The 23,403-nt window shown below is 42.1% G+C and overlaps 1 pseudogene; it reads right to left on the reverse strand.

Moving 5' to 3' along the window:
- Positions 1 to 834: 834 nt before the first annotated feature.
- Positions 835 to 23,403, reverse strand: part of LOC112918745 (large ribosomal subunit protein eL31-like) — a 138,989-nt pseudogene continuing 116,420 nt past the window's right edge.

A 23,403-nucleotide genomic window follows, 5' to 3' on the forward strand; every position in this document is an offset into this window, starting at 1 on the left:
ATCAGCAGCTTGGCGGGGGAATTGGAGTACCACTGGCTTCTTTTATGGGTAAGGCTGGATGACTAACTCCCTTCTTGGCTCCACAGATACCATAGTGCATTTTTCCATTAGTGTTTGGCTGGAGTAGTGGGAGTATTGTCAAAAATATTTTCTGTTCTCTTAAGCTGATCTTTCCCCCATTCCTTTAACTAGAGATTAAGCTTTTCTCGGAGCTTTGTGCCTGCTTGGAGTTCTGGGTTCCAGGCTTCTCCAGGACCCTCTGGGATACATGGGAGACAAAAAGAAAACCCAGAGAACTCACTGCTGTGTTGTATCTGGAGTCCTAGTATTCTTTCTACCTTTCAGACTCTTCCTGTAGTTGCTTTTTCTATTATGTCAGGATTTTCTACTTGTTATAATAACTATTTTATTTTTTAAATTATTTATTTATTTAGGAGAGAGAGTGAGAGAGCAGGAGTGGGGGAGGAAGGGCAGAGGGAGAGAGAGAGAGGATCACAGGGAAATGCCACAATGAACCCAGAGCTCAGTGCAGGGCTTGATCTCATGAGCCTGAGATTACCACCAGAGCTGAAACCAAGAATTGGATGCTTAACTGACTGCATCATCTAGGTGGCCCTATAATATTTTAATGTTATTGATTGCTAATTATAACATTTGTGCTAGTTATAGGTTAGTTTCAATTTGATTTTTCTTACTTATTAGGGGTTGTATTCTCTAGCTTCTATAATTAGATGCTAGTCATGGTGGGTTTTATTTTTTGGGGTGCTGGATATTTGTGTATTCTTATAAATATATATATTTTTGCAGTTTTATACTTTTATTTTACATCAGCGATTAGTTCTCATCCACATTAACAGTCTAGATTTTTGAAAGTGGTGACAGGTACGTAGGTAACCAGCGTGTAGAGCTTGTTTGGTGAATCTTCATCCTCATTACGTTTTCTGGACAACCGCACACGGATACAGTATGGAACATTCCTTATTCCTTTTGCCCAGACAGCTTTGTTGAGCCTGGTGTCAATGCGCACAATTGGAGTTCCCATCTCCTTCATGGCAAATTTCCGGATCTCTTTGAGTGCCCGAGGGGCACGTTTCTTGAAACCCACTCCATGGATATGTTTGTGAATGTTGATGGTGTATTCTCTGGTCACTACCTCGTTGATGGCAGAACGGCCCTTCTTCTTCTCGCCACCCTTCTTTGTGGGAGCCATTCTGCCAGGCCCTAGTTGGAAAGCCTTATAAATATTTTTGAACTGTGTTTTAGTACATAAATTATCTGGAAATAGTTTGATCCTTTTGGGTATAATTTTTTTAAAAAATTTAAGTGTGACTAGAATAGCATTTTGTCTGGGCACATTCTTGAACTAATCTGAGATAGTCATCTGTTTCCTGTCCATGGGTATCATTCTCCTTTATTGCTTGATGTCTAATCTCTTGAAAATTGTTATACATTACCTTTTTATTTTTTTATTATTTTCTTAAAGATTTTATTTATTTATTTATTTTTGAGAGACTGAGAGAGAGAGAGAGAGAGAGAGGCACAGACACAGGCAGAGGGAGAAGCAGCCTTCATGCAGGGACCCTGATGTGGGACTCGATCCCAGGTCTCCAGGATCACACCCTGGGCTGAAGGCGGTGCTAAACCACTGAGCCACCCGGGCTGCCCTACATTACCTTTTTAAGATTGGTTTCAGAGAAGGGTAAATCTTACTCTTGTTATTCTATCTTGGCCAGAAGTTAAGTTCCATGGGTGTCCTTAAAAGGGGGAAAAAATCACAAAAAATAAGAAAATGAGGTTTAGAAGATAGATGTCAGGAAATGAGAAAAGACTAGATTCAAAAAAGATTAGAGGTATTCATGATAATCTTCAAGAAATATTTATTACCAAGCAGCCAAAATATATATTTCTTTCACATCTAGTTCCATCCTACAATTAATACTTAATGCCAACAGTGCTAAAAATTACAACTAGAATAACTAACTGTCCAATATCTAGTCTTAGCTTTCTCCCAGGGCCAATGGAAATAAACCAACTCCTTTCTCTCATTTCCACTCAATCCCACCTCTTATCCAAGGACGAATTCAGTTGCTTCTGGAATTTCTCTGAAGCTAAACTAACTTCCTCATGTATCCAATGCTCAGAATGATTAATTTTACTTTCATAATTGCAGAGAATGTTGTAACTGGAAGAATTTTTAGAAATAAAAATTTCTCATTTTACATGTGGAGAAAGGAAAGTAAGGTACAGAGAACTGATCAGTGCAAGTGGCAGTATGCAGTACAGTATAGTGAAATAGGGAAGGAGTTACTCTTCATGGATCACAGATTGGGGGAAGCCAAGTTTATAAAGATCAGATGACTTATCTGTGTTTTCTAAGGTGATAGAGTTGGCTCATTTGGGCATAAAGTGTGTGTGTGTTTCCATACTTCTAGTCCTTCCTTAAAAATGAGCTGCTACCTTCTGATCCTTAAATCAGGACTCCTTTTGCAGGAGCCCTGGAGTAACTTATAGAAGACCAAGCACTTTCTGACTCATATAATTCATGCTATTATGATGCAGGATGAAGACATCTCTGGATATCCTATCTCTAAAATATAAATTATGAGCAAGACTTATACAATAAGAGGCAAACCTCTTCTCCATTGCAACATTTCACATTTCCTTCCAGGTTTACCCCTGCAACACCACCTCTACTATGTGACCTTAATTCAGGTGGTTGTACTAGGTGGTTCCTCATAAACAGTTGCGGAGTGGGATTATTCTAGACTTTTTCATACAATTATAGGTACCTGGGCCCTCCTTTTCATGTGCAACATGTATAGACTTGGCAGATATTGAAAGGCACAATACCTTATCATTTGTATCAACTGTGTTAAGAAGTCAAAGATGAAAGTAAAACATCCCAAAAGAAAAGAATTGCAGGTTATAATTAGATGTCTCTGTTTAATAGTTCAAAAAAATATTGGCAGGACATGAGGAGAACTAGTAATTAACCTGGCTTTGCTTCCAGATCCCTGGGGTTTGAGAACTCTCCTAATTTCCACAGCAGCCACCACACTCGACATTTTACCCTGGTTGGGTATAATGCCATCAGAGCAAATCATTTGGAAAACAGAAACAGCAAAGAAAAATTTGGAATAATGAAATGATCTTGGTGCAATTTATGGTTCCTTTGCCTCAAGGATTCAAAATTTTGAGGGGCACCTGCCTTCAGCTCAAGTGGTGATCATGGGGTCCTGGGATCAAGCCCTGGGTTGGGGTCCCTGCTCAGCAGGGAGTCTGCTTCTCCTTCTCCCTCTGCCCTCCCCTCATTTGTGCCTCCCCCCAAATAAAATAAATAAAAATCTTTAATAAAAACCTCCAAAGTTTGATATTTCCTTTGGTAATATCCAAAAGAAAAACATACCTGAGATTGCTTCTTAGAGTCTTGTAAGTAGATTTATACTAGCCATGAGATTTAATCATTGATTCCCTGTATGCCTGATTCAGCATTATTGACATACTAGAGGCTCGGGCTGTGTTTGTGGTTGATACACATGCTCCTGAGTAGAGGGTTCTTCCACAATTGGGGTAATGAAAATGTTTTGGAACTAGACAGACTTGGTGGTTATACAGCATTGTGAATGTGCTAGATGCCACTGAATCGTTCATTTTAAAATGGTTAATTTTACCTTATGTAAGTTTCACAAACTTAATTTGGACAAGAGAGGTAGGAGGAGGAGCAACTTGCCTCTAAAAATGAGCCTGTAAGAAAGATCATAACTTTCTAGATTGGAGACTCCGAAAATATACAAATACATTTGTGAGAATTGTGTGTAAAATAAAGTGAGTATGTGTGTTTGTGTGTGTGTCTATGGCACTTATTTTGACTCTCTAGAAAACTGCGTATTTACTGAATGCTTTTATGTAATGTTACATGTAATGAGCACTGGGTGTTATATGCACCTGATGATCACTAAATTCTGTCCCTCAAACTAATTATGCACTATATGTTAACTGAATTTAAAAAAATATATATATATAATATAATGCTATGAAGTTTTGGATACAAGAATATTCTAGAAAGATGAGTTCTGTCCATGCAAATACATTTTGTGATAATAATTTTAAAATTTGTGATCAAATGAGATAGAACATCTAAGAAAAAAAAGACATTTAAAATATTAGGTACAAGGTAATATCCAGGAATTCCTACATCTACAATAGTATTTGCCAAATGATTTTTTTTTTTTAAAAAAAAAAACAACAAACCGGGCAGCCCTGGTGGCGCAGCAGTTTAGCGCCACCTGCAGCCTGAGGTGTGATCCTGGGGACCCTGGTTCCAGTCCCATGTCGGGCTCCCTGCATGGAGCCTGCTTCTGCCTGTGCCTCTGCCCCCCTCTCTCTCTGTGAATAAATAAAATCTTTTTAAAAAAATAAAAAAACAACAAACCCCAAACATACAAAACATCTTATCATTAACAACATAATAAAGGGGACGGAGCAAATGACAAGGAGAATGGGACCTCATCTCTGAGGGCCTCCCTCTGGCCCGGGCGATGGCTGTCTGCCTCACTGAGTGCATTTATGTGCAGGAGTGAATGTTGCTCTTCTAGAAACATACAATGAGTGAGTGCTTGCCAAGAAGCCCAGCCCAGCCAGCAGCAGAGCCATTATTAAGCTGTAGCCCTAGAGCCTCCCAGTTTTATTTTATTGTTTCTGGGATGAGAGTGCTCTGCAGCTTTTAGGCAACTTTCTTTCCAAGCAATTAAGTCCCCCCTCCCCATCTCCCAATCTCTGAAGCCGAAGAAAGGAAATAAATAAGAGGGGGAGGCAGCGGCTTGGTGGGGGCTTCCAGGTTATTTATTACTTTAATAAATCTGGGTTCCTCCCAGCCCGCCTCAGACTCCTGTTTCTGTCAGGCTTGCGAGGACAAATGATCACTTAATTGTGGGGTTTGTGGGCCGAAGTGGGTGCCAGGTGCACTTTATTGTCCAGGAAAGGCTGTTCAGTAAAACAATGCGATAGTGCCCTGGCCAGTACGTCCTTAAACAGAAATTAAAAGCAGAGAACTTCCAAGAAGCCAGTCTCTAACTTGTATTAACCACTCTAGGCAGGGGCCAGTTGTGTCTGGAGCCCAGGGCAAAGTGGAGGAGGTTTAGTGGGAGAAGCAGGAGAGCAGAAGGGGCTGTGGCATCATGTGTGTCCTGTCCCCTGGAGCATGGTTCCTGGCCTGCTCCATTGGGACAGGGGCTGTCATGCCTGGGGCCTGGAGGCCACCCCACTGCCTGGCAATGTGTTCTCATCTGTTGTTTCCCTTGAACTTTATTATGTCCTATGTCCTTTATTTTATATATATATATATATAATAAATTATATTTTATTATAATTATCTCTTATATTTTATTATTCTCTCTCAAATACATACATACATATATATATATATACATATACATATATATATATGTGTATATATATATATATAGGCCCTGTTCCTATTCCTACATGAGAAGATAGCCAGGGCCCCTGGGATTTGCTTAGGTCCCAGAGTCAAGTGAAAGCCCTGTTGGGCCATGAACACAGGCCATCTCTTCTCAGCTGCTCAGTTTCTCTGGGAGTAGACACCTCTTACCTCAGGGATGGTTCCAGCTTGAGTTCATTCAGGCAGCATGATATTCTCTTGTGGGTCAGAGAACAGTTTCCCCTTCTGGGTTTAAGGAGAGAGTAAACTGAAGAATTTTGAGTAATGGCCAGTGATCCCGGCTTCTAACAACATAATGAGGTCACCAGAGAGCAAGTGGAGATTGCAACTTACCTCTGCTTACAACTCTGCTGAACCTCTTTGCCTGTCCCTTCTCATTTTGCTCTTTTAACCTCATTTCTTTTTAAATATCTTCTTCTCTACCTGTGCCTCCTTATTTGTGGCATTTCCTGATTCCTCCCATCTCCACTGTCCCCAGCCAGCCTCCATCTTTGTCTGTTCTATTCTAATCTGATGGTTTGCCCATGGTTCTCTTTTCAGTAGAGAACTGAACCTTTTCTCTGCCTTTTTCTACCTATCCCCTCTGCTTTCTTCCCTTCCAACGTGCAGAAACATAAACTTGAAGGGTTATATGTATTTTCAGCACATAAAGGTTGTATTGAATGTATTAGTATTAGCTTTTAATTAACAATAGCAAGTGTTGGGGTGCCTGGATGGCTCAGTTGGTTAGGCGTCCACCTCTTGATTTCCAGTCAGGTCATGATCTCAGGGTCGTGAGATCAAGTCCCATGTCAGACTTCATGCTCAACGGGGAGTCTGCTTGAGTTTCTCTCCTTTTGCCCCTCCACCCACTCTCTCTCTCTCTCAAATACCTGAATAAATACTTAAAAAATGGCAGGTGTTGAGCATTTTATATTTCTCTAAGGGAAACAGCACCAAATCAAAATCCTTTTTTGTATGTAGCTCTTGATTTTTTTCCCCTAGAGGGTCAGTGTTTCTCAGAAGTGATTTCCTACCCCATTATTAGTCTGTTTGTAACCGACCCACAAGGATTTTTAGAAAATGGAAGAAAAAAAAAGGTTTCTCAACCTTTTCCTAATCCTGTAAAGATTATCTGCTCAATCCTGTGTTTCTCAGAATTGTTTGTCTTATTTAGTCCATAGCTGAGAGTGATGTTTTTCTCTTAACAATGCACTTGAATGGAGGGTTGAATAATGACCCTGTCATTCCAATTCTTCCCTCAGTTTTAAAGATGTTTGTTTCCACCATTGCTCTCTACTTACATTCTCCCTTCGTTAAGGAAGATTATCCAAAACTTGGAAATAAGGCAGAAAGAATCTGGCATGCCCCTTTCAATGTCATCCTAGAGCATTTTGTAACAAATTCACCCCTAGGTCATCTCACACACTGGAGGAAGGTAACTTTGTTTGGTTTATTATTTGTTATTTGATTAAGGCTCAGATTCTCTAAAATTGAATGCTAAACTGTGGAAGATTTATGTGTTGCAAATGATTTTTATTAGGTGGAAAGGATCTCTCCAGAGGCTAGGGTTTTATTGTCCTGTAGGACATTAACTGGTTTTCCATCTAAGTCTGTAATCTTTTTTTCCACTGATATATATCAGTTTCTCAACTCCTTCAAATTGGCTTTGCCATCCTGCTGGTTCTTTTATTAAAGAGTTAAATACATCTTTGACTCATCTCTCTACTCATATGACAGTTACCTTATTGAAAATGTTCTGATATCTTCAAGTTTAGCTCAGGCGACACTTCATACAGGGACCTTCACTTATTCTTTCAGCAACATCCATCTTGCCTTTCAGAGAGTTTTTGTAATTGATTCAAGTGAGTTAATATCTCTTTATTTACAAAAAATGTGCTATTTCAGAGGCAGAACCTGTGTTGTATACTTCTTCTATATCCAATTCTTATCCGTCAATGAAAACAGAGACTCTCCTTAAATGTTTATTGGATTGGATAGAATTGAGCTGAATCTGTCTCAATTGTCTTCAGCCCTAGGCTCTTAACAATAGCTTGCATGGAAAGAGAGCCGTAGTGCTCACAGAATATTAGTTTCTGGAAATCTCCATTATGGTCTCTTGGGAATATTTACACTGGCTAGCGTTTGCTCTCAAGGCTCTCCATCTCTGGTCCAATTTTGGAGCCCTTCCAGGAATCTCTTGGTAAGCCGCAGAGCATTTTTGAGGCATTTTTCTTAATGCCAGTAAAATGTCATCTGGGTCCCACCTTGGGGTGTTGGGCTAAGAACTAACAGCAGCTCCCCTTTCTCATCTAGGAGTTGTATCCACGCTGGCTAGGTGCTGCCTGGGAATTACAGAAAATGTAACATTTGTGCCCTTCTTTTTTTTGTTTTCATATGTTGAAATTAATGTGTCATTGTGAAGATTCTAAACAGATGGGAAAAGGTCAAGGTTTCTTTGTTGCTAAGTGTGTTTCCATGGCTACGGCAATGTATGTGCATTACCAGAAAGCCTCATTTGTTTGGCTGTGGTGGCTCATTAGCTGAGGGAGGAGCCCGCTTTGATGGTTCTGGGTGGTTTATTTCTGTTTTACTTTTCATCTTGTTCTGAGAACTACAGTGATCGGTTGGAACACAAATAAACCTGGGAGCTGTAGGTGAAGAATACCTATAGCAGCTCAGCACTTACATGGAAATAACCCAGTTTAGTTGGGACAGCAGAGCCCAGATGAAAAATGAAGCTGTGTCCAAACAACCCTATATCTGGGTTTTGCTTGTCTCAAGGGCTCAACACTTCATGTGGTGCCTGCCCTTTCTTGTCTTCTACTTCTTGGTACTTTGCTGCCAGTATCTAGGGAAGGCCTCATTTTATTCTGGGTTGTCTGAGAAATGCTGTCTTCCATACCTGTTGAGTTTGTCCTGTCCCACATGATTCTGCTCTGAGATTTCTGCATTTCTGGGATTGTAGTAGGGAGCATGTGAAGAAGGGAGTCCCTAGGGTACCTTGGGTCAGACAGTATTAGCATTGACAGAAGTGACCAAGTTGACCCCACAAGAGGCGTCTGTAGTGAAAATGTTTGCATACAAATGCATGCCAAATTGAAATTTATTTTAAGTAGAATCCAAGAGATTCTGATATGGGTAAAATAGCAGTGAGTGTGTTTGAGTGGTAGGGATGCTTGGAGTCAGACCCATGGCAGGCTGCCTAATTGCTTGCAAGCCAGAAACCCATCAGTAGCTAAAGATTTCAGGGACAAAGCCTAGGTCCCAGTGAGAGGAACTGATAAGGCAGGCTTGTAGGGATACCATCCAAGGGAGACTGAGGTTCAAATCTATGTTTCAACCCTAGTGAACACACAAAGTAGGCCCTGATGCTCTGAAGAGCATCTCAGACTTAACAGTGGCAGAGGTGATTCCAGATTCCACTATCCACTGGAGTCAGCAAAGTGCCGCTCACCTTCATAAGGACTCCTTTTACATGTGACAGGCCTGAGATGTATTTGTCTTTGCATTTCCACCAGCTAGTGTCAGGGCTGCTTGTCAGCAGGGCCCAGTGACCATTTGGTAGTAAATGTGTGATCTGGGATGGCAGCAGTGCTGGAGGGGCAGAGGGTTCGTGCCTCCCACTTTGAATAACCAGCAGAGCCAAGAACTAAGAGCTTCCACAACCCTTCCTCCATTTCTGCAACCCTTGCTCTGTATCTTGGTGTCTCAGGAAAATGATGGATGGGTTCTGGAGTGAAATGCTGGTATGACAAGAGGTACACCAGAGTCACAAGAATGCAGCTGTTCTCCTTTATTGGCCACCAAGACTGGCTGATGTAAGACAGTCATCTCTGTTTTCTGGCCGCAGCCCCTCATTGGTCCAACTGGGCTTGCTGTGTTATGGCCCTGGTGTTGATCTTCTTAAATATAAACAGCAGAAAATATCCTGGTATCAGAACTTTAAAAATGAAAGGAATCCATGTTAGTTAATATCTTCAGCTGATACTATGCAAGCACTCCACCTCCACCCACCCGATAGATGAGAAAAATATGTCTGATCTCTCCATTTCTTCTGCCACTGTTATGGTCCAGGCCATCACCATTTCAGGCCTTGGTTTAATTTTTTAGCCTATATTGTGTCACCAGTCTTCCCTGCCTCCAGTTCTCCATCTTAATATATCCGGCTCACTGCTGCCGGAATGATTCTTTCTAATACTATCATTCGTCTGCTCAGGAGACTGTTGTGTGCCCTACCATGCACAGGATAAAGAAGAAACTCATTAGCTGTCTACTGAAAGCTGTGCAGAAGCCATGTTTATGTTCCATCACCACAAACATAGGATAGGTTGGCTTCTTTGCTCTCCCCCAACTTGGCCATTTTTCCTCCCCAAATGCTACATACTTTCACAGGATGGTTTCCTGCTCTGAGATGTGATCTACTTCTCTATGTCACCTGGATATATTTTTATGCATCGATTGACTCACTTGTGGCATTCCAGGCACGCCTCTCTCATGGGACCTTGACCTTGGCGGGGGATCGGGAGGGGTAGGGTGGTGGTGCAGAACCTGTGGTTCCCTAGTTTGAGGCATATACATTTGATTGAATGGAATTAACTACAGGTTTCTGCTCATGTTCTTTCTCCTTTGGGAATCTTCTCCTAAACCTTGCCTCCAGCCATGTTTCCTCCAACTGCCCTGCATTCTGTAACTTACTGAGTTCTTTTTATCTCTCAAGATCCTGCTTATACATCAAGCTGTTTGTGAAACCTCACCAAGCTCTCTCCCCTCCATTTACCTTCGTTGCAAGCAGTTGGGGAGAAGCAGCCAGGTTACTCAGAGTTGTGTCTTCACACTACAGCCCAGGTCCCCCATGCTTGTTTGGGGGATGAATATTATTAATTTTAATTATTTTTAAAAATATTTTATTTATTCATGAAAGACACAGAGGCAGAGATATAGGCAGAGGAAGAAGCAGGCTCCCTGTGGGGAGCCCCATCTGGGACTGGATCTTGGAACTTCAGGGTCACACCCTGAGCCCAAGGCAGATGCTCAACCACTGAGCCACTCGGGTGCCTCTATACGTTTTAATTCTGAGACACTATACAAGGAAATTATATAGGTAGGGCTGGCAACACTAACTTTTTTTTTTTTTAAATACATGAAGGGATAAGATTTGCATGAAATGGAATCTGGCCAAGATCAGAGTTGGAAAGAAGAAGATGTGGAACTCAGATCATTATTTATGAATTCAACTGAATGATTTTTTCACTGTTTCCATAGTGAGGTGATTGCCAGAGGCCCCTCCCCACAGATTCTAGAAATCCTAGCTATCCACCTGGATTGCCCCAAGCTTTCAGTATGATGCTTCCATATCCCCCTCACCCCTGAGCCTCCACTGATCTCTGGCTTCTCTGTCAGTTGGCCAGGCTATTTGTTTTTTTTTTTTTTTTTGGCCGGGCTATTTGTATGCGTGTTGACATTTGTGGAGTTCCTAGGTACTAGAGATTTCATAGTTGTTATACAATTCTTACAAAAACTCTTTTCCCTACCTATTTATTATCTCTTATTAATGTCACGTATTTCGTAAATTTCTCAGTAGGAGAATAAAAGCTTTTAGTAGTTATTTGTATCAACCTACTTGTAAGAGAAGCCACACTCCAATTCTTATCTTCTGTCTCTGATTCCATGGTATTTCCATCAAGACCACACTGCCCAATTAAGGAGCAGAGAGAGTTAGGGCCTCTTGGATGTGAGTGTGTCACATTCTTAATAACACATATTTGAAAAATTCCTTGTATTCTCCACCTTTTAGAAATCCTCCTTCTTTGGGAATCTAACAAGCAACTGACCAAACACTAAAATGGAAGATCATCTTTGCCCCATTTTGTTCTTCGTAAAACAAGAAAAGCACAATTTCTTTATCAGTAAGTACATTTTTTTTTTCTGTCTGTTGCACAACTCTATTTCAAAAGTCCCTTTCCTTTTGGTGCAAGTGCTATGTTATTAGATAACCCAGCTCTACTGGAGCAAAATGACAAGGGAAGAGAGGCATTCTCCTGAAAATACCTGTTCGATATGTTGTTCTTGAATATACCTTCTGCCATGGGCAGTGTTTCTTTTTTCTGTGAAGTTGAGGTATTAAGGGAATGTGGGCTTTCTCTAACAACAAAAAAGAGAGCGTGGAATTTGGGGGGAAAGAAACATATTTCAAAGCTATTTAACATCAAGAAACTCATGCAACTCAGTAGATAGGGCATGTTAGAAATAATATTGTGTGCTCTGGCCAAAATTACTTCATTATCTGGATCTTTTCTGGACCTGGAAGGTCACTTTGACTGTCCACATGATTATAAAGGGCCCAAGTTTATAATTTTTTTTTTTTAATTTTTATTTATTTATGACAGTCACAGAGAGATAGAGAGAGAGGCAGAGACACAGGCAGAGGGAGAAGCAGGCTCCATGCACCGGGAGCCCGACGTGGGATTCGATCCCGGGTCTCCAGGATCGCGCCCTGGGCCAAAGGCAGGCGCCAAACCGCTGCGCCACCCAGGGATCCCAGGGCCCAAGTTTAAACACAAATTACATAAATGGTCACTTGCTTGGAGAAGCTTAAAGAGATGAGAGATGAGTGATGGAATCATTGATTTAAAGGGCTATAAGAAATCTTAGAGAGTATCCTCCAGAATGATGTTTTGCAAACCACTGGTCATAACCCTTTAGTTAGGCATGAAATCAATTTAATGACAGCATTTTAAAAATTTGAATAGAACAGACCAGTACAGCAGAGTGCACTGCATATAATATTAGTGAGTTTTCATGGAATTTTTATTTTTATGCATACATACTCAGTGTTCAATTTAAAACATATCTGTATATTTCTTACAGTGGGTCATATCAAAATTCTTAAAACCCATTACCCACTAAATTACATGAGAACAAGGAACTGGATGTCCTATGGCTAGCACCCAAAAAAGGTATTCAAAAAATATTTGTTGACTGATCTAGTCCACCTCTTTTATCTTATAGTCATAACACTGGCCTAGAAAGGTGAAATGCTTTCTCTAAAATCATAAAACTGGTTCATGACAGAGTCAGGAGTTCTTGGTACTGAGTCATAACCTAAAATGCTTCTACTGTTTCTTTTTCTTTTTCTCTTTTTTTAAGATTTTATTTATTTTTGACACACACACGCAGAGAGAGAGAGAAGAGGCAGAGACACAGGCAGAGGGAGAAGCAGGCTCCATGCAGGGAGCCTGACGTGGGACTCAATCCTGGGACTCCAGGATCACACCCTGGGCTGAAGGCGACGCTAAACCACTGAGCCACCCAGGCTGCCCTACTCTATCTTTCAAGAAAAACTTTTTGGTAGCATTGTCATTGCATTGGCAATTGAAACCATTTCCCTTAAACCATGAATCCCCTGGGGTGCTTGTATGGCTCAGTCGAGCCTGTGCTGAGCATGGAGCCTGCTTAAGATTCTCCCCAGGACTCCCGGGTTGCTCAGTGGTTAAGTGTCTGCCTTCAGCCCAGGGCATGATCCTGGAGTCCTGGGATTGGGTCCCACATTGGGTTTCCTGCATGGAGCCTGCTCCTCTCTCTGCCTATGTCTCTGCCTCTCTCTCTCTCTCTCTCTCTGCGTCTCTCATGAATAAATAAATAAAATCTTTAAAAAAAAAAGATTCTCTCTCTCCCTCTGTCCCCTACCACCGTGCTCTCTCTCTCTTTCTCCAAAAAAGTTAAAAAAAAATATATCATATTAGAAAATGTCATATAATGTGAATCCCCTTTCCATGGATTTGATATGTTCCTGGTCTCCCCAGGCCTTGTGGGTCTTCCTACTATACCCATTCACCTTTGCCCTGGGCTTGGTACCTGTCCTCAGACCACTGACTATCATCTCATTCCTGAGCTTGCTTAGACTTTTGGTCATGGTCTCCCTTACTTTGGCCCCTGCCATGTTGTGTTAGATGCCAAACCCCATCACTCAGACATGGTCATCATTAACTCACATTTTTTTAAAAAATTCATTTTGCTTAGTTGTAGTAATATCACAAATTTGCATTTTGCTTTCTTCTACTAACATTTTATTCAAATGCCTATAGCAAGAGGACTCAGAAATAGGGTGGCTTTTCAGAAGACAAAACCCTGAGTTATGTTACATGTTAATTGGATTTTGATTGTAGGAATCTTTATTTCCCAAGAGTAAAGGAGATGCATCTTTATATCAGGCTATAGAAAACCCAATAGCCATTGAGCCATTGTGTGTTAGAGCAGCGACAGTGGAAACCAACAAGCTTTTCCTATTTGGTGCTTCTCTCCATGATGGCATGGCTCTGTCTAGAACCCCTCTTCTCTCCTCCAGTGCTAAGCCACTGTTGGCTGTAAAGGGGAGGATGCTATTGTGAAGTAGTGACTTGTGCTGATGGAGTAATGCACTATTTCTTTTGTACTTGGGTCTTGTTTCAGAGAGGGAAAACTTCTTTCTGTTTTGATAATTAACTAACTTCAGGGACTTGGAAAGACAGAGTAACACAGACTTGTTAAAGAACAAAGGTAAGATGACATAATGTATTTTTTAAAACATCAGATTAGAAGTGAGGTGATTGGAGCTTAACTCTGTCTCCAAAAACTTGTGGATTTGGGACCAGTCACTTCCTTTGTTTAAACCTCAGTTTTTGCATCTGCAAAATGGAGATTTGGTAAGATCAGTAGTTCTGAACCTTGACATCAGGATCACCTGGAGAGTTAAAAACAAAAACAACAAACTGACAGATGGGCTCTACCAATAGAGATTCTGATTTAAATTGGACTAGTGTGGAGTCCAATTTAGGTATCAAAACAAAATTCCTCAGATTATTATAATGTATAGTAAGGTCTAGGTGACTCAGGGCCTTTCAAGATCTGATCTATTATGATAATTACAGTGAAAGCATGCAGGTATTAGGCAAATAACTATTTTAGCTATGGTAGAAATACAACTCACACTAGAATGAGAAAAAAATGAAAGAAGATGTTTAATGACTCTGGATTTCAGGGCTTCCCAGTTTGAACTTTGTTTTCATCTGTGGTTTGATCTTATTTTCTCCTTGATGCAATTTGGCTCCCAATGTTTGCCAAGGAAAGTTGGTGGCCCTGGATTCACCTATTGCAGATCCACCTACTGTGGATTCCTCAGTGGAAAAAGGAATTTCTTCCTTCTAATAACTGTATATCAACTCCAGAGATGGGCTCTTAGTGGTCTTGCTTGGCTCATCTCCCTCTCTTGGTGTGTTGGGTTGTGTGATTCACAGTCTCACTAGATGGCAGCCATGGTCATGTCCTAGACAGATCTCTCATCTAGAGTATCTGCTGTGGGGAGCATAGCTGACTGAGTGCCTTGAGCTGCTGCTCCTTTGGATCTACTACATCTTTCAGGCCAGGCCACATTTTCACTGGGCCACTCCCAACCAGTGACCAAGCACACTGAGGGAACTCAAATCAGGCCATTCCTGTCTGATGAGGGATTCCTCTGCTGGGCTCTAGTGAGTTCAGGGGACTCCTCCACCCCCACCATTGGTCTGGCTGAGACTCTCAGAACTGCCTTGTAGTCTGAAGCCCTTTCTACCCAATTATTCCTCCTCTTTCTTCTTTTATAGATGACAGACCTGCAGCAGGGTCTCATTACGTATTTCTGCTCTCTCCTTAATCCTTCACTGGAGTTTCCTCCTAGAAATATCTTGCTTACTCATCCAGACCTAGTGTGTACTTCTTGGAGGACCTGAACTAATTCAAATTAGAAACGTGGAATGAAGAGGAGATGGTTCAACTAGGGAAGGATGTCAGGTGTTTGAAAGAAAACACATGCCCACTATAGGCTGTATCTTTGGGTCTCTGTCCAGAATGGGTTACTCTATAGAGAGGATACAGGACAAGTGATAATACTGAGCAACTAGGCATGTTTCAAACCCTCAGATGTCTTTTCAAGGAAACTGATATTCCTAATGGCCAGTGAAACCCTTCATGACATCAGATCTTAATATGTTGAAGAGTTTGTTAAAACGAACTTAATCAAGATGCACATCCAGAGTTGGTACGTGTATCACTCTGCAGACCTCAGCCACCAAGCCACTTTTATTACTACCATTACACTACCTATTTGATGTTTCCAGAGCCAATTTAACTTTTTTTTTAATTTCAGGAAAGAGAAATACTATTTCTGCTCATTATTTCGGCCTGCAAAAGCTAATATTTTGCTGTATTTGCTTCATATTTGGTTTTTGGCTTTTGTTTAATGATTCCACTTTTTTAGGAATCAGGACCTGAAATGCCAGGTTTTTAGAGGAGAGTAGGCTGAATTCTCCCATTACTCCTCAAGACTTAACCTCAAGATGTCAGCCCCGTGATCCACTGATTTTCATGGAGTTAATCCACTTGATATTCATGAATTCTTTCTTTGGGGAAAATTATTTGAAAGCTTATTATTATACTAGTGATCCTGAGAGGAGTTACTTTCAAATTTGATCATCTTTTATAAGTTCTTCAGTGTGAGCTACTTATTAGCTCAGATTTCTAGCTGGCAGCTTGCTGAGAGCAGGACAAGGAAGGAGCAGTACAGTTGCAGTGAATTTGGGGGCAAGGAGCAGAAATATCTGCAGTACAGGGTGCTGGCTTCACAGGCTGGCTCTAAGGGCCACAAGGGTCATGAGCCTGAGCTATCAGGGGCCAGTGGGCACCTCACTATGAAGTGAGGAAACAAGGAGATTGAAGAAGACATGGGGGAGGATGACAGCAGAGGTTTTCTGCTTTGTGATTTTGCCTGGGACCTGGCTTGGACTCTGCTCTGCCTTTGCAGCAAGATGTGCAAGAGGTACAGTGACACCCTGAGTAGAACAGGTGGTCACAACCTCCCTTACTTCTCTCTGGCCAGAAGGAGGCTAATGTCCAGCCCCTGGCGAGGCACACTCGACTCACCAGGCGGAGCACAATGAGCCGAGGATAGTTGCCAACTCCCCTGCCCAGCCAAGCTGTGAGACCAACTGTTCCTTATTTTCCAGGCATCGAGCTGCTTATGGAATTTGCTCCTTCAGATAGGAGTTGTATCCAAATTCCTCTCCTCTGGATTTGCTTCATGTCCAAGCCTGAAGTCAAGCCAACATTGGCTATCATATCTTCTCCCAATCACACATTTAATAACCATAAAACCACAGCACACATTTATGGTTCACTTCTTGTTTTCCAGGGCCTCTACATATTCTACGTGATTTGATACTAGAAACCAAACTCTATGTTGGGTTGGGAAATGTTATCACCTGTTTGGGAGGTGTAAGCCTGAGGTCCAGAGAAGCTAGTATAAAGCCAGTGTCAGGGCTGGGAGTCCATCTATGGTCCAGGGATACCAGTCTTTTACCTCTTGGGAAGAAAATGTACAGTCTAATTTTCTACTGGATAATATTTTCACTCTCTATGTCTTTTATTTTCAGGGTTTTTGTTGTTGTTGTTGTTCTCAAGTAGCCAAATGAAGGAAAGGAAGGGCTTTCACATGGTGAGGCCCAAGGCCTATCCACTTGATAGGGCAAAAGTAGAACTTGTTGGAACAGATGGTTATGTTTTATAGGAGGAACATAAGAGCAGGAATAAGAAAACCTGAATTTTAGTTCTGACTTTTCAGTGAATTATCTCTGTGATATTCATAAAATATACTTAACCTCTCTGAGTTTAGTTCTCTTCTTAAGCAGGAATAATACTAACCTGCCATTTATACAGTTAGAGGAAACTATAAAATAAAACTGCATTTAAAATTACAAAGCACCATTCAAGTAGAAAGGTATTTTTCTGCATTGTTTTAATTATTTTTACATAGAAGGACAAAATAGATATCTGTTGGAGGTATGAATGAAGAGATGAATGAGTGATTTGAGTTTTTTGAATACTCTACAATTCTACATCTTCTGGAGCTCTTGCAATCTGTGCAATTCTTTGAATCCTCCTTCTTCCCAGTTTTTCACTGATTGAGGTTAGATTGTCTTTTCCCCTTTGTCTTTTAATGGATGATCACTGAGCAACTCAATGCATGGTCACTATCCATGCATTGAACCTAAGATTGTCTATGACAGCCCCTCCCCATGCCTGAGAGCACTGAGAAAATACTTTCTGAGCCAAATGGCCTCACTTCCCACTCTGTTCTCCATTCTACCCAGCAGTTTCTTAGAAGTTGCTGTCACCAAATTTGACTAACAGTGAAACTCATGGATACTCAGGGAAGTGTAACACACTTACAGATTCAAAGAACCTTAGAGCTGAAGGAGTCTGAGACACCATCTTAACCATCTCCTTATCTTCCAGATGCAGCTCCTGAGGTTCACCTGGATCAAAAGGGCAGTACTGGGCTCACTTCAGCTACTTAATGCCAGAATCACCAAATCCAAGACTCTAGACTTACCAGTGTGGTGGTCTTTCCAATTTCTAATTTTGGGAGGAGACTACAGAATGAGGAAGCCAAAGGAACCTCTGAGACTGTCTGTGCTTGGGGCTTTCCTCAGATACAAGAGTGAATTTCAGAAGGTCTGTGTTTGTTGTGCTCACCTCTCAATTTTGAAGACCTCCTTTTTTTTTTTAAGATTTTATTTATTTATTCATGAGAGACACAGAGAGAGAAAGAGAGAGGCAGAGACACAGGCAGCAGGAGAAGCAGGCTGTGGGACTCAATCCGACATGGGACTCGATCCCTGGTCTCCAGGATCAGGGCCTGGGCTGAAGGCAGCGCTAAACCGCTGAGCCACCTGAGCTGTCTGAAGACCTCCCTTTAAAAACTTCCTTCTTCCAGTTCTATCCCACGGAAGCTAACTCTTCTAGGCAGTATTATTTTTCTGATTTATGCTTTAGGAGACTCAAGATGTAGTGCCTACCTTCTTGTTTGTACACTTTCTATTTTTTATTTCATGGGAGGATGAATTCAGTGTATGACTCACACAGAGCTTATTGAGGAAAATCCTAGAGTGTTGATCCCACCTTTGTTCAATAATTTGGAAATTAGAGATATCTTATCAGGTTTGAACAAGCTGGCGCAGGCTGGAAAACTTCTCAGTGGTCAGATTTCTTTTCTGTCTTTTAGGGGTGGGATGGGGATGGTCATTGCTTTAAATTTTGTGGGGAGCACAATTGGCTATGATATTGTCTTAGTTTCAGATGCACAGCATAATGATTTGCCGTTTGTATACTTTGTGAGATCATCACCACAGATCCAGCCAACACCTACCACCACACACAGCCTCAGTATGCTTTCATATTTATGATCCTTTAAAAGCATTCTTTTTTTCTTGAGTTATTCAACAAATATGTCTTGAGTTCCTATTATGTTCCTGGCACTGTAGGTATAGATCACTTAACATAGTTTACAGATCAACTGAAGGTAGTGACTCAGCTAAGCAGGGAGGAAACAAAGCTTAGAGGCCTTCTGGTTGTAGGTTCAGTAATCATTCTGATATATCATGTGGTGGGTCTCTTGACTTCTGCTCTAGGCTCAATTCCTCCAGAATAACACTATGTACTCATAGCATGAAACAATCATATAGATACAAAGGTCAAAGCTTGGATTTGAATATTGTGGAGTAAGCATGCAGTTAGTGGCTGAATTTCTCACATTTTAACTGTATGTGTCCCTTCTGATTATTCCACAGCCTTGCTATGCTGGTTGGTAGGTATTTGAATGTTGTCTGGTTATGATTCCATCAACCCAGGCTGTGATTTCTTTGTTTGTTGTTTATTTTATAAACATTTTTTTATAAACATTTTTTAATTGTGGTAAGGTACACATAAAATGAAATTTACCACCTTAACCATATTTCAACGTACAGTTCAGTGGCCTTAAGTATATACACATCTTGTGCAAGCAATCTCTGGAACCCTTTTCATCTTGTAAAACTGAAGCTCTGTACCCAAGAAACAACAATTCTCCATTCTCCGTACCCACCCCCCAACCCCCAATCCCTGGCAACTACCTGTTTATTTCCTGTCTCTGGCTTTGTTCTGTCAGACAAAGAGTCAGCATTCTGCGCCCACACTCTTCTCTTCCTGTCCTCCCCATAGAGTTATGCACATGCTCAATGATCTTGACATCTGAGCCAAGGATTATACATAAATTATGTTTTCTTTCTTATATATATTTTTTGTCTTGTCCAGATTTATAATCACCTCATTTTAAAATTTGGTCAATTCTCTCCATATCTATTGCTAATTTTCCCTCGAAATTTAGTGGCTTCTTACTCAAGGCCTTTATAGGGTTAAACATATCAGACCTTTCATGATCTCCAGGTTTTCTTGGAATGCTTCTCCTGAAGCCCTCTGTTCTTATACCGTTCCTATCTAGATGGGTTGTTTTCTAACAGGCCACATTGTTTTTGGACTGAATTAGCTGTTCAGCTTTGGAAATGGTGTTGGTCAGAACTATACCAGCTTCTCACTGGTTCTGGTGTGGCTTATTCATTTATTGAACCCTTTTTTTCAGTTGTGCTCTGGGGCCAACCCTATGCCAGGCCATGGAAATGGGTCAGAGGGATGGTGTGGAGAGAGCATAGCACAAACCTCAATTTCTTCTTCTAAAATTGGGACAATAAAGTTTATTTCACAGAGTCCTTCTGAGAATCAATGGTATAAGGTCTGTGGAAGCACTTAATGGTAACTCATGAGAGAAATAAGGGGTGGTATTACTTTTATGCAGGAAAGAGTCAAATAGTCATTGCACATAGTATCCTACTATCCTTGTAGGCAGGTACACTGATCTATAAGCTTCTCTTACATGGGAAATGGATGCTGTTCACTGTTGTGTCTTTGACCCTTTGCACTGTGTCTGACACATGATGTATGTTTGAGGAAATAAGGAAGTTGATACCAGAGGAAAAATACAGAAAATAAGTCCTATGGAAGTTCACAGAAGTGAATAAATTCAGTTATATGAAAAGATGTTCCAACAGCATTCATGGAGGCTTAATTGAAGGGAGACCTTTCTAAAAATAGAGCTAACCATGCGATCAATGTCCAGTAGCAGAATTACTGGATCATATGGTAATTCTATTTTTTATTTTTTTTAGAGGGGGAAGAAGAAGGGGCTGAGGGACAAGAACAAAGAGAATATTTATTTGAGAGCGAGAGAGGAGAGAGAGAGAGAAAGTGAGCGTGAGTGGGGGGAGGGGCCGAGGGAGAAGGGGAGAATCTTTTTTTTTTTTTAAAGATTTTATTTATTTATTCATGAGAGACACACAGAGAGAGAAAGGCAGAGACACAGGCAGAAGGAGAAGCAGGGAGCCTGATGTGGGACTCGATCCCAGGTCTCCAGGATCAGGCCCTGGGCTGAAAGCGGTGCTAAACCGCTGAGCCACCCGGGCTGCACGGGAGAGAGAATCTTAAGTAGACTCCTTTCTGAGCACGAGCCCGACCTCGAGCTCCATTTCAAGATCCATGAGATCAGGACCAGAGTCACAACCAAGAGTCCGATGCTTAACTGACTGTGCCACCCAGGCGTCCCCAAAGAGAGAGTCTTAAGCAGGGTCCATACCCAGTGTGGAGCACTACATGGAGCTCGATCTCATAACCCTAAAATCATAACCTGAGCCAAAACCAAGAGCTGAATGCTTAACTGACTGAGCCACCCAGGTGCCCCTCTATTTTTAATTTTTTGAGGAACCTCCATACTGTTTTCCACAGTGGCTGGACCAGTTTACATTTCTAAAAATAGCACATTTTTATTTCACTCATGTGGAATTTAAGGAACAAGACAGGGACACCTAGGTGGCTCAGTGGTTGAGCATCTGCCTTTGGCTTAGGTCATGATCCCAGGGCCCTGGGATCAAGTCCCACATCAAGCTCCCTGTGGGGAGCCTGCTTCTCTCTCTGCTTACGTCTCTACTTCTCTATGTCTCTCATGGATAAATAAATAAAATCTTAAAAAAAAATAAGAGAAATGAGCACTAAAGATAAAAAGAGACAAACAAAAAAACCCAGATTCTTACTACAGAGAACAAGCTGCAGAAGTGGGTGGGGTTATGGGTGAAACAGTGTCATTATATAAGAGACACTTATCCTGATGAACACTGAGAAATATATCGAATTGTCAAATCATTGTATTGTACACCCGAAGCTAACACTGTATGTTAACTATACTTGAGTTCAAACAAAAGACAAAACAACTTAAAAAAATCTGTGCTGCATGTAATAAAAATATAATAATCTTGTATGGGTGTATGGCTGCACATTTTCAAAGTAATTTTACAATAATCGTTTCATTTGATTCTTACTATGATTATAGTACTGTGAAAGTGACAATAATACATGCTAAGCACTATTCTACATATATTATTAATATATTATTACATTATATCAATTATTAATACAATACATGTAAATTCATTCAATAGTCACAAAACCTTGTGAAGCAGGTCACTATTATCATCTCTGTAAGACAGACAATGAAACTAAGGCGCAGGAAGTTAAACAACCTCCCTAAGGTCACACAGCTTAAAAGTGGCAGAGCCGGGATTTGATAACATGCCTTCCAAAGCCCACGTCTGGTGCTCTTAACCATCACACCAAGTTGGGAGAGAAGCAAACCTGAGGCCTTTTGGTCCCGGTGTGAGCCATGCCTAAGTGATGCAGGCACCAGAGAGTGGCCGCCCCTCAAAAGAAGGCAGCTGACCCTCAGTCCTGGCTGGTTTGGGCTGTGCTGGAATGCATGTCTGAACATTATGTGGCGTCCTCCAGTTTTTAAGTGTGTCCATTAAGTAAATATGCTTTCTTGGGTGTGTGTGTGTGTGACAGCGGTGTTTACACCACACAGACAGGGAGGTGCCCTTTGGCCGGCTCGCTCTGCGGGCACGTGGCCTCTAACGTCATTGAAACCTGGGGAAACGCCACCGTTGCTGACCCAGCGAGAGCTTCAGTGACTCGCTTGAGGTGAGAACCGTTATTTGACTCCGGGTGTCACGAAGACCCAGCTTTTATCTTGCTGTCCTATGTGTTCTGGGTCGTGTTTCTGTGAAGGCGAGGTGAAGACAGACCTAACTGAGGAGGGGGCCACCCTCCCTTCCATGGAAGGCATCTCATCTTCTCCGGCCTGGGGTAAAGTGGCCCCGGAGGGGGCACCTGGGGGGCGCGGTTGGTCGAGCATCCCACTTGGCTTTGGGCTCAGGTGGTGATCTCGGGGTCTTGGCTTCCAGCCCCGTGTCCGGCTCTGCGCTCAGCACGGGGTCTGCCTAAGACCCTTCCTGCCCCTTCCCCCGCGCTTGCTCTTTCTCTCTCAAAGTAAGTAAATAAACCTTTAAGAAAAATGGCCTCGGATTCCTCGTCATTCCTGTCCTGGAGGGATGGAGAACGATTCTGCTCTCCTAGTGAATTTTTTGACCAAAGGAGCATGGCAGGCGCGATGCTCTGAGGCTCCTGAGATTAGTTATAAGGGGCCTTAGAGCATCTGGTTGCCGTGCTCTGGGGACCCTTTCTCGGGGCCCCGAGCTGTGTGGAGAGGCCCTGGGCTCCCGCCAGCGGCCACCATCAGGGCAGGCGCCCAGCCCAGGCTTGGGTGCGGGGCGCAGACACCGCAGGGGCGGCATGATTCGGATTCTGGCCTCTGCTACATTCGGATTCTGGCCTCTGCTACATTCCCGGCCCACAAAGATGCGAGGCAAGGAAAACCATGGTTATAAACCACCACCTTTGGGGGTAATACCTTGATGTTCACCGGGGAGCACCCCAGAGCCGCAGCCTCCCGCAGAGACTTCTCCACCGCTGGGCCCTCAGGCAAGCCCGGCTGCCAGAGAAGCCAGTTTTGTGAGAGAGGGCTTGGGAGCTTCCAGAACTTGTTGATTCACTCGTCGTTCCGATGCTGCTGACAGGTAGGAACCCCCGGACCCAGGGGGTGAGTGACACAGGGGAGTGTGTGAGCCCGCCCGGGACTTATGGGACCTTCGGGAGACCTGGGGAGTTGGGAGGGTGGACGAGGCCTCTGGAATGAC

The sequence above is a fragment of the Vulpes vulpes genome, chromosome 13 (genome assembly GCF_048418805.1).
Source record: "Vulpes vulpes isolate BD-2025 chromosome 13, VulVul3, whole genome shotgun sequence".
Taxonomy (NCBI): domain Eukaryota; kingdom Metazoa; phylum Chordata; class Mammalia; order Carnivora; family Canidae; genus Vulpes; species Vulpes vulpes.